At 39.9% G+C, this 12,488-nt stretch overlaps 1 protein-coding gene across 1 annotated transcript in view; it reads right to left on the bottom strand.

Moving 5' to 3' along the window:
• The window catches only part of DSCC1 (DNA replication and sister chromatid cohesion 1), a 26,975-nt gene that overhangs the window by 13,290 nt on the left and 1,197 nt on the right, over positions 1–12,488 (bottom strand). The gene's annotated exons all lie outside the window — the stretch shown is intronic.

The raw sequence follows: 12,488 nt of genomic DNA, 5'->3' as shown, positions 1-12,488 counted from the left end.
AGGGCATATTAACACTCAGCCTAGCAGTGTGTTAGTCTCAGCTGTCTGTTGTGTGCATTAGCTAACAAATAGTTACTCTGCACTCCTAAGTTGTGTATATCTGTTTGCAGAGTCCCTCTGTGCTTGGTATCAGCCTGTACCAAATGACCAAGGCAAGGAGGGCGTACCTCTTTTCTATGGCAACCAGAAGCAGGAGCCGGTGGGATGGAGCTGGCTCGGTTCTGTACCGGCAGAGACCAGCTGTTACTATACATGACTGAGTCAGGCATCCTCTACCTTCAGAACATCCTTTGCCTGAGTGGTGCCAGCAAGGCAATTGGCCTTGGAGAAAATTTTGAAGTTATTAGGCGGTTACCTCTGTCACATGTGCCGGGGCTTGTTCAAAGACTCAGCTATCTATCATGTTTTCATGTTTTATTTCAGTCATTAGAAAGTGGAAATACAGTCATTGTGTACACAGGAAACCAAAGGCGCTCCAACACTGGCTAGTTTTTACTAATGTGTAGGCACAAACTGATATGTGTACAGCCTCATTCAAGATTTATGTTTTGCTTAAATGTAAATCTCTTCCTGCATACCTCTAAAGTAAACCAGAAAATCACTTTTTATCAAGTAAATGCTCACTCAATTACTAACTATTTAAATAGCAGCTTAATTATGCTGGTTTAAATGATACCTTAATTTGTGCCATTTTCCAATGACCTTGCATGCCTGCTTCTCCTTTCCTCTTTTCATTCTGCAAAATAAAAAAGGAGATTCTGATATAGCCAAGGAACGTCATCCAAGGCATGAGTTAATGGAGATGGTAACTTAAGAGTTCTACTATTTAACAGAAACCCAGTAGGAATTAAATCACGGGATGTTATCCAGGAGTTGGCATTATCTGTGCTCAGGAACATTTGTCATAGTTATTAATTTTCCCAATCAGTTTTGTTTATTCTAGTAGTTCTGGTTGAAGATGCTTTTTATATTATTTTCTTAGGAACTGAAATGTATAGGCTTGTTCTGCTTGTACTGCCTGCCATCTTTGCCTGTCCCTTGCTTACCACTCTGGAAGTTGCTGTTCAAGTTCATGCCAAATTGGCAGGTAAATTTCCTAGAAGTTTGGTGAAGATCAGCATCTGGATGATATACTGAAGCCCCTACTTAGAGGAATGAAGCTCTAATCCATTCTGAGAGGCAGAAGCCAACTGGCTTACCAGCAAAAACATGAACATAAATCTATAGATATGTCTCATTTTCCAGGAAACTACTGTTATTGCTGGTATATGCTTCTGGTTTCACTGAAAATGTTTTAGAGCAATGATCTAACTGACAAAACCTGGTTTCTCTAGGAACTTGAAGATGGTTTCATGAAACATGGATGAATCATTTAATGAATTTGAATTGAAGAGAAAATGAAGAGATGCTGAACCATCAATGTTGCTGCCAATTTATAAGGAAGTGCATGCTATGTCAAGGAAGTTTGGTAGAATCCTGAAATTGTTTTATACTGATGCTTTGGGATTTTTATTTATTCTGGAGTTGCTGTAGCATAAATGAGTTCTGTTTTCACTTTGAGCTGCTCTCAAAGTGAAATTTTCAGGGTTCAGGAGCTGAAATTTTCAGGGTTCAGGAGCCTGTAACATCATGGTACAAGTAGGGGGGAAACTCACCTGTAGGAGAATGGAAGCAAGAGTTCAAAAAGCAGTTAATTCAGCCATCCCAACTTAACTAATCACCAGCTGCAGTCAGTCTGCCCAGGTGCACATTTGAGGCTTTAAGAAGCTGCAGTGAGTGTACAGCTGAGAGGTGTGCACCTCTCAGTACAAGGGAGAATAGACTGAACCACTAAATAGCCTGGATCCTCAGCTGGGCTGGGGGTGGGAGGCAGGAATGAAATCAAGTCTTGACCAAGATAAGATTTGGTGTAGTTTTTCAATTGATAAATGTTAATGGAAATTAGTGTTAGTGGAATGTAGTTGACTAATGTTGAGTGAAGTTAGAGAAACAAAAAAAGGATTGTTGAAGATTATTATAGTCTTGCCTTTGAAGTTCTTGGCCCTGTGTAATGTTTCCCAGGACTCAAACATCAAGGATGTGAACAGCTAAATAAATGAAGGGCAGCTGTGACAAATCAAAGAAAGGAAGTTCAAATAACTCCAAAGCTCCACAACTAAAACATAAAACAATGAACCAGGAGATAACATAACATGTAACAGTGCACGTTACCTCTGTCAGGCTGTGGTCACTAGGAGTGTTAGGAGGATGACTTCCCAGGTATCATTGCAATTCAAGTGCCTGGGAGCACTACAGTAAAATGTAGCAAGAAAAATGGGCTACATGAAATGGGGCATTTAAATGACAAAGATGTACACCCTAGAAACTTAAGGATGTCCTTCAAAGCACAACAGAAGTAACTGGGAAAATAAAAGCAATGATAAAGCCAGCACTGGAAATACTGGCACAGTGCCAAAGTTGAATACCCAAACACATTATCAGCCTGGTGATAATTACACAATTCACAGTTACAGTTCTAGGAGATTATTCCACAAGAGAGGCTCATTTTTATTAAAGCTTCACAAACCTTAGTTCAAGCATTTCTTTTTTCAGCTGGAATGCCATCTGCAATATTTAAAATTAGCATGTGTGTCACATTTTCACTCATTAAATGATTGTTTCTCATTGTCTAGGAATACCTAGACAATGGATGTGCCGCTGGATGTGCTCCTTGTGTTTCAATACAGAAGGTGACTGCTGGAGCTGTAGGTGTGACTGAGGTTAAAGCTCCGAATGCTGTTTCAGCACATCACAGATTCCTGTGAGACAGTGGGAGAATAACTGTCTACAATGAATGTGTTGCATTTCCTTCCTAGTAAAACAAGAAACAGAAAAGAAAACAAAACAGAAAATATCATTATGCCATTGTATAAATCGATGGTTCACAGCTATCTTGAATAATGATTGTCTAGTCTGTCTCAAATGTAAGAACTGAGGAATAGTGCTGAAATGAACAGAAAGTAATGGATAACAGGAGAGAAGACCTTTCTATGGAACACATTGTGGAACTTGTGAGATGTGATGAAAGTCAAAATGAGTGTGATCCACAAAAGAATTAGCCAAATTCATGAAGTTTAGATGAGCTTGTCTCTGTTAATCACAATGCTCAGGTTTTAGTCATAGCTAAGGACCCTAAATAAATTCAGACACCCTAAGTCACCAAAGCACAGACTCTTCTGCCTTCCTTGTAGTTGGTTATTAAGTCAGACATACATTATTTTTTTTAACTTTTGGGGTTTTTTTAGTAAAAGGCAAAATAGCAAAGCAGTGGCTTGCATGTTCTATGTTCCAGGCCTTGTATTTCCATACACCAGTAAAACTGTCATACTTGATGATATCAGCCAGAAAAGCACCACATAACAGGAACTTATGAGTCCAAGACTCAAACATGGAGGATTTCAGCCAATTAGTAGAATAACCAGATAGCTCATTGCTACCTCCAATAAGGCTGTCTTGTCAGTCTTAACAGGCCAACAGGGGTATGCAAAACAATTATATTCAAATTAGGAGAAAATAAATAGCTGTAACAAAACCTAAATATTTGTGTAAACTATATAACAGCTTGGATTACCTCAGTAACCTAAAATTCGTGCTGGCCTGGAAATACTGGAGAAGAAACACTCAACCACAAAGCTGGAAAGCATACACCAAAATAGCCAGAGCATAAACACAATCAACAGAGTTCAAAAATAACTTTGAGAATTTCACTGTACGCAGTCGTGACAAGCAAGAACCCAGATGCCCAACGCTTATGAAATAACTAGTGTTTAGATACCTGTTTCATTGTTATGTTATTTCTCTGCAAGGAGCGCAGGTGTAATTGCAAACAAAGCCAGAGGATCAGTCATACCACACTGATTTCATGACAGGTGGGGTAAAGCTGAACGAGCAGGTACCCAGTCTGCAGTTATGGCTTCTCCCATTCTCAGCTAGTCAGACAGGACATTCGTGGCTAAACAGCATGTCCTCACAGTGTAAACACTGGTGCAGTGGGTGGAAAGGTGCTATGATGTCTCTTCTCTTTGTCATGAAAGAGCAGGACATTTTTTTCAAGAATGTATTAATTACAGTGACATGGTCCCTTTTAGATTCTGAGTCTATGTCAGGCAGTCATGTTATTTCATGCATGAGTACATCATGAAAATCTTTTGCTCCCTGTACATCATTTTCTGGATAGATCTCCAGAGTGCTTCTACCACAACAAAACCTGTGATTCAGACTCAACTGATTTTGTTAGTTGGCAGAATTAACAGTAATATTTTACTGTGGGCTCTAAACTTTAATCACATAAAACACCGACTGCTAAAATTATTTAAAACAGTGTTACCATTAATATGTAGGAGTTACATGAGATAAATGCAATTGAATGTAGTTTTTTAAATATTGTGTGGAGTGTTTTGTGGCTATTTTCAAGGCTCAATCTGGACATCTTATTAATAGTGACATCCTAAATATCAATATGTGTCGTCTGACAAGTTATCACATCATTTCAGTTATCGATCAGCTATTAATCTGCACAGTAGTAACTTCAGAAACTGAGGTTTTTTTAGTTACATTATTATTATTTTTTGAGGCATTGCTAGGGATATGAATTACAAATAAATCCCAGCAAACTAAATACCTATACATTCTGTATGAATCTAAAAAAAAATAGATTTGTCAAATTAATATGAGAACCATAACCACATTATGCAAAATATAAAAAAAAAACCCCAAAACAAACAGGAAGATGCATCAAGTATTCTATTTGTGAGAATACAGTGAAGGAGTAGATTGATGCAGGACCATCACAGTGAAAAAAGCAGGGTGAAAACTCAAAGGGAAGGAGCCAATACAGGAAAAACTTATGTAACAAAAAGAGCAGAAGTCTTACATAGGGAAAAAAACCCAACAATACAAATGAACACATAATAAAAATTCTGTCCAATAAACCTACTGTTAGAATGAACTATAAACTGCAGAACAAATATCTGATTCTGTTGAATTCCAGTTGTTTCTCTTGTTTCTGCTTGTAGGGCCTTCTCGTCGCACTCTCAGTCATGATGAATGAGATCCCAGGTTGTAACTATACAAGGATTACCCCTTCATCTCGATTTTGTCATTCTCAACTTTCCTCCCGGTGCTGAAACGATGAGCAGGCTGTACCCTTCTCATCCTTCTCCCCAATATAACTAGGAGCCCTTCTAGTCCCATGCCCTTTTTAGCCCCAAACTATCAACCTGACACGAAAGTGGAAAAAACTCTGCAGGCATCTCCGCAGGAAACATTTTGTTCTGAAGATTTCCATCTACCCCCTTCATCAGGTATTACTAGGGCCTATGCCTAAAGCATTAATGATTCCACATCTATCATATTTTTAATATTTTACTTTGAAGATCCTAACCATCTGTATTTTTTTCTCCTGCTGCTAAATACTAGAGTTTGTCATGAGGACAAACATTTTTCCATTATAATCACCGTATCAATGAGTAACTGGAATTTTTTTCTTACACCTCTGTGAGCAATGAGTAGTAGTGAGTATATCACAAGGGCTATCAATGTCTTGAGATGCTGAACAATTAGACATCATGTGGTGAGTTATAAATGGGACAACAGAAGTAAATTTCCATTCACTGGATGTTTTGGCCTCTCAGATCTGCAATCACTCTTGACTCAGAAAAACAATTTCACTGCCTGTACAATTAGGTGAGATCCTTGTCCTCTCATCTTCTCCCATCTAAGTGTTGGAGATTGGGTCTTCAGTTTTGGCATGGACCTTACCTAACAGAATTGCCTTTCCTTGGGAAATTGTTCGGTAAGTGGGTGATGAGGCTGCTCTCATCATGAACTGCTTCAGAAGAGATGTTGTGTGAGGCACAAGGGGACATGCTGCCTTTCAGGCCCCTCTTTGGTGAGCTAAATGAGTTTTCCTCCCAAATTTAATAATTTGAATGAGAGAAACATCAAAGGCAATGAAAAAACTTAGAAAGCTTTAATTAAAAAATCTATGCAAGTTCTGTTCCTGGAGGAGTGGGTGCTTGGGTCTGCCCAGTTGGGTTATAGAAAAAGCACAGATGTAGCTGATCCTACTCCATGGTGGTCATGTGCATCCCCCATGTGCAGTAAGTGGGTCTTCTGAGATGCTTCCAGATGAGTTTTTTGCATTGATGTCATAGGAGAGTGGCAATTTGGAGGGCTCCTCTGCAGAGAGAGGAGTCAGTGCAGAGAGGGAGGGAAGGTCTTGTCTCTCTGACAGTTGCTGTGGAGACAGGCAGCATCTCACTGTGAAGCCAGTGTAATACAGAGGGGAAAAGCTCTGAGAGACATCACAAAGACAATTTATTCCTTCTGCCTCCTACCTCAGCCTGGCTTTGTTGCTGCTGTTCCAGCTTCTTTCCCTCTGTTTCCTTCAGCTCAAGTCCTACTTCTGTTCTTAGTGGGATGCTTTTGTCTCCGATCCTTTTCTCTTTACTGGTCTTTCCTGTACCTTTTTATACTCATTTCACCTCTCTTCCCTGGGCAAATACACCTTTGTGAAATTTTCTTCTTGGGCACAACAACTACAGACTGATTTTCTGATGCTTTTTTTCTGCTGAGGTGTTGAGAGCAGAACAGTGTTCCCACTACAGTTCATCCCTTGCCAACAGTTACCAGATTCTCTATTTCAAGAAACCCAAATTTGTTCTTATGAGAAAACCTTGATATGTTTCTGCTTCATCCCAGTTCTGTCTGTTGGTGCCTCCTTCCAGCAGTTCCTTCAGCATCCAGTTTCCCTGATGCAGAGCTGCAGCAGAACTCTTTCTCCATGAAGAATTCTGGTTCTCAATAGCACTAAAAATACCTTCTCTTTGGTTCAATAAATGGACTGGTCATAGCCAATCATTTTGCTATATCTCAGCACAATGCAGATTCTGATTATGTGTTCTTCTGAATCATGTTCTACCAAGTTTATCTCCATACTTCAGCACTCTAAGAGACCTAGAAATATTTTCGGAACCCAGGGGGTTCCAGACAAACAGTTCAATGTAGAAGAGAATATTGAATTATCCAGTGTTTTACCGACTTTAATTTTTCATTTTGCTAGATTGGGTAGTTATTTTTGTTGTTCATTGTGGAGGGAAAATAATGATGGAGTCAAGTATATTTGTGTTATTAATTGTGTGCAAAAACTGTATTGTGTAAAGATTATTCCCTTATAAAATTACCATTAGCTTAATTTAACAGTTTTTTGCTTTCTTGCGTCAGTTCACAACAATTTTCTAATAGGCATTTTCATACTTAAATTCTTGAAAGGACCACAGGGTGGCAGAGCAATTAAACACATATCTACTGGGAGCAGTTCTTTATGCAGACATGAGCAGACAAGAGCTGGGCGAGCCAGAGTAGCTGCTCATGGTGATTATCCCAGTGGAGCTGAGTGATGCCATTGGTTTGTAGTGTTTCCAATGTCTCACAGCAATGGTGGCACAACGGCAATGTGCTCCAGACAGGTCTGTCAGCTGGAGGAGCAGCGGGTGTTTCTCAGCCGTGGGATGTCTCTGTGCGCTGCACAACCTCCCCTAATGACAGGATGGGACGTGGTTAAGGAGAGAGACTGAAACCTCTGCTTTGGAGCGTACTGTTTGACAAAGACTATTTTTCTTTTGTTAAAAGCCTCATCAGTCTATGTCAGTAGTATGATTCTGTGTCTCATAAAAGCAGCTGTTTGGCATCTGTCAAACTGCATGTGTTCCTGCCACCAGAACCACACATCGCCAGACTCCTGCGCACTGTGTTTTTGCACCCACCACCTACCCCAAACCCTGGTTGCGGTGCTCACCCCAGGAAACGGAAGAGCCAGATCCCCTAAGGCAATGTGCACTCCATTGTGGGCAGCGTGGAAAGAGCAATAGTCAACAGAAACTTGGGCTGAGAAGAGGAATAGATAGCGAAGGACAAGTAAGACAATGAGGTATCTTAGACTGAATCTCAGCTCTTAGGTGTTGCCTCCCAAAGGAGAAAAATACCCCAAACCTAAGTGTTCAGGGCTGATCACAACTCAGTGTCAAACCATCAGTTCAAGCCACAGTGGTTTAAGCAAACATTTTAGATCTTGCAACCAGACATCAGAGTGCGTTAACACAGATATGGCTGGGGAACAGCTTAAGAAACTGGCTTTTGCCACAGCTAGAATATGTTGTCTTCACACTTGAGAAGTGTTTTAGAAAGCAGTTCCTTTTCAGGTCTTATTCACGCTTCCCAGCTGACTCACAGCTCCCAGTCCATGCACGAAGCTGGATACTACACCAATCTAGGATTAAACATACGAAGCATAGGATGTAGAAGTAACTTTGGCTGAATGAGTTCATAACTGCTATTGGTTGATTGCAGGATGAAATAAAGAGAAAACAAACAAATAAAAGAACTACTAGAAATACACATAAAATGCTCAAATATAAGTCTGAGGCTTCAGACAGGTTTACAGGTGCTTTTTGACATATAAATATTTTTATGATGCTCAAAATTAGAAATTATTGCAAAACAAATGAATATATGAAGTAAGAGGAATTAGAAAACATTCCAGGTGTAATTAAGTAGGGGGACTTGGCATCATGCATTGGGTAGTGCAAGATGCTGGTTTAACAGAGCATGTCAACTGGAACTATTTGGGTTACTGATCTGATGTGAATTTCTGATCTTTTATCTTATTGAAGCTGCTTGTTTCTATAAAATACTTATCTGTTCACAGGAGCAAGCACTAAAACGTACCCATCTCCTAGCTGTGCTTTAGCTGTCAGTCTGCACAGGAATCTCGCTATCTCTATCTGGCCTAGTGAGTGTCTGAACATTTAATGCAAAATGGAAAAGCTGCATAAGGACAGGCTTAGAAAGCCCCTTTCAGATTGTCTCTACGTATCTCAGGATCAAAATGCCTTTTTCTCTGCACTTCAACTCACTATTATAACAACTACCAGGCCAGTGACACATGAAATGTAAGGATTTAAACAGATATGAGTCTGCTGAAAAGTTGGACAGACTGAAAAATTCTTCCTGTTATCTCACCATGGTGGCTTTTGCAGGAACTTGGATGCTATAACAGAAAAAGAGAAGTTTAAAACATGCCTTTTTTTTTTTTGAAAACTTACTAACTTTTCCTGTGGTTTATCACAAGACTAAAATTAGCTTGGCCAGATGCATTCAGTCTTTTGAATCACACAAGCACTGATTCTTCTGAGCAGTTCCTAGCAGATAACTTAAATTGTTCAAACTTAAGAGCAGAAATGAATGTAATCTGTGCATTGCTATTGTCCATAGCCTGAAAAGAGGAGGGGAGACTGGACAATACCTGGTAGTTCCTATGGTTCCCCTTGCCAGGCCTCTAGTGCTAAGGAAGTCAGCCAATTGAAACACAAAGACAAGTGAGTTCTCTTTGCAAGTAAGCATGGGAATATAGAAAAAACCCTCCACACTAATTTTCCATGAGTGTTGCAAGAGCTACTTAAATGAAAGGTCAACTTAAAAGCCAAAAACCATTTGGTATTTGTCTTCCTCAGTAAAGAGAAGGACCAGGTATTTTAAAATTTGATGTTTACATAATGCTGTCTCTTATACAAAGGATGTTAGGGAAAACAAAGCTGTTAACCCATTGGACAGCTCACCTGCTAATGCCTTTTGTCCCTGAAGTGCTTCACCATCTTTTGCATGTGTGTCCTTTTCCTGTTTAAAAAGCCCTAGTCATCCCAGCAAGGAAAAGACAAACAACCTTATATGGGAGTTAAGAACAAGGCTGTAGGAGAAATGAGAAGTATACACATGAATATTGGTAATTCTTTCATGTGGATGTCTCGTGTTAAAGTAAGCTCACAGAAAATTTGTGAGACTAAAGAATTGATTTAGCAAATCTCAGGTTAATTTATCGAGTCAAAATGTTGGCTACAGATGCAATAGTCTTTAAAGTAGTGAAAGCAATATTCTTATTTCTCAATGTAAACATCTAGTGTTTCACCACTTGGGTATTTACTAAATGAGATAAGAAAGTTTGTACAATTTGCTAACATGTTTTCTAAACTCAGTACTCTGGTACAACGTGCCTATTCATGCATGATGTTCCACATGGCATTTTGTCCTTGGTGGTTCGAGTGTGCTTTATACCTTACTACATGCCAGAGAGCTTCTAGCATCGTCAAAAGTCATTGGAAGACACTTGAGCTTCCCCTCATACCTGTGGTGCCAACTCTTCAGACCTGTGTAGCTTTTGTTACTCTCTTGAAGTTGCAGAGGATGAGTTTTGAAGTGTCCCAGGACTCCAGCTCAAAGATCTGTCATGTTTTTGGCTGAGGAATGCCAACTGTTGGCTAGCTACCTTCATCTCACTTAACTTCAGCCATGCTAAGGTAAAACTGACGTATTCATATCTAAAATAGGCACCAACTTCTAAAATTGATCCTATATCTGAAAGAAGAAATTAATCTACTTCCTGGGGGTTACCTTAGAGGGATGTCTTCCCTCCTTGCTGTCAGGATTTCAAAGTCTGCACATGCTGTCTCACCTCTTAGAGAAGCCACTTAGTCTTCATGACCAATCTCCCTTGGGAGGGAGGGTCAAGACAGCCTAATCTTTTGCTAGACTCGATGTCCTCTAGCAGTCTGTACATTAAAAACAAGATATAAACATCTAACCAAGTTATTTTGTGTAGCTTTTTACTGGCTCTTGACTGAAACATGATCCTTCAAGGTTATGTTAATTAACCATTTTTTTGTAAAACACCAGGCTTGGAATGACTGATACCCCATTCCCTCCTCTCAGGATAACTGTAAGAAATTTCATTGAGAACATATGGAACAAATTAAAAATGGGATATCAGTGTGCAAAGGCCAACATGGTTGTCTATAATCATTAAATAATTCAGTACAGGAAATTGCCCTGGCCTACATTTTCCAAGTTGCAAGACTGCAAGGAAAGATACAGATTTCAGGCAGTTCCACAAACACCCTGTCATGATACCTTGTCACTGCACAAAGACAGCTTCTTCTCCCTCTTCCACCTCTTTTGTTCATGTTTCAAGCTGCCAAGGTCTACTCCACCTTGGTGTCAGCTCTGGTGCTTGTTGCACCCTATGACCATCTGCACAGCTCTGCTCACTGGCTCAGAAGAAATTCTCCACTTTCTGGTATGCTTCTGCCTATTTAGTGAATTGAATTGCAGCAAGCAGGGGTCCTAAACCTGGGAAAACTAGCATAAGACGCATTGCAGATTGTGCTGCCAGAGCCTGGAAGAGCAGTGTATCTCCTTTAGCGGCAGTGAATGGCTGAAATTAGCCAAACCCAGGTAATAGAGACAATGACTTACCCAGATATGGTTTGCCATGTACATTCACAAGAAATTGTCTTTCTTTCAGTCATGTGATAAAGTGCTTGGTAAAAATTACTCTGTACATTCATTGTACTAAAGATAAGGTCAGATGAGATGGTTGTTTCAATTCCCTTTTTGCTTCCAGTTCTGTGAATCTGTACTTTGTATATTTGTAATATGAGTGGAATTAGAGGCTGTTGCAAGTATTCAGATTAAATGCATGTCCTCCAAATTCACAGAAAGTAATCTCAAGGTGTAGTGCTTACAGTCCTAAGGTGTTCTCTCTCCCTGGTCCATTCCACAAATGAAACAAAGGCAGATGGAATTTTCCCCCCTTTGTCATCCATGGATCTCTAGTTGTCTTTGAGACCCACAAAGGTGCTCATTAAAAGGACTCCACTGGATTGAACCAAAGGTCCATCTAGTCCTGAATTGATCTCAGTGTCTATAAACAGATGCATAGGGAACAGCGGGGAAAGCATATATGAAATGTCATACAAGTAACATTTGTGTAGCCTTGTGAGGCAAATATTTTTAGAACAGAGAATTTCTTGAGCTGGAGGTGGCTGCTGTCTGCTTAGTAACCCCCTGTCGATTTGTTTTCCAAGTATTTTTTTGCCTTGATTCCAAGTCCATTCTTTGACATCCAGAGCCCCTTTTGGTAAAAAATACCGCAAGTCTACTATGGGCCGTGCAAAGAATCACCTTCTTCTTGTTGTCTGCAGTCTAGTTACTACCAGGTTCACCTGATTCCCTTTTAGTTCCTCTTGTGGTTGTGAAATTATCGTTTTGGTCTTGATTCAATGACAGTATTGCAAGTACTTTAGCAGAAGCAATTTCCATGCACACAGAGTATGTGCAGGCAGAAATAAAGGCTATGAGTAGACAATCAAGGTATTGCATGTGTTTGTAAATGAAAACCATGGTTGAACCACCGCAGATGATGGTTCCTCTTGATTTTTTTTTTTTTTTTGGAAAAAGACTGGGGTTTTTTACCCCATCAAAAATGTTGACGAACAGTGTTCATGATCTTGCAATTTACTTCCCATTGCCCGGACTAAATGTTCCTCTACCCTCAAGAATTCTGCATCCTCTGTCACCTGGAGACAAAGAGCAGAGGTGGGCAGGGGACCAGCGTC

This window comes from Manacus vitellinus, unplaced genomic scaffold, assembly GCF_001715985.3.
Source record: "Manacus vitellinus isolate BGI_N305 unplaced genomic scaffold, ASM171598v3 scaffold_1_pilon, whole genome shotgun sequence".
NCBI classification, from domain to species: domain Eukaryota; kingdom Metazoa; phylum Chordata; class Aves; order Passeriformes; family Pipridae; genus Manacus; species Manacus vitellinus.
Note: the sequence above shows the minus strand (reverse complement) of the source record. Positions and strands in the feature narration are given on the sequence as shown.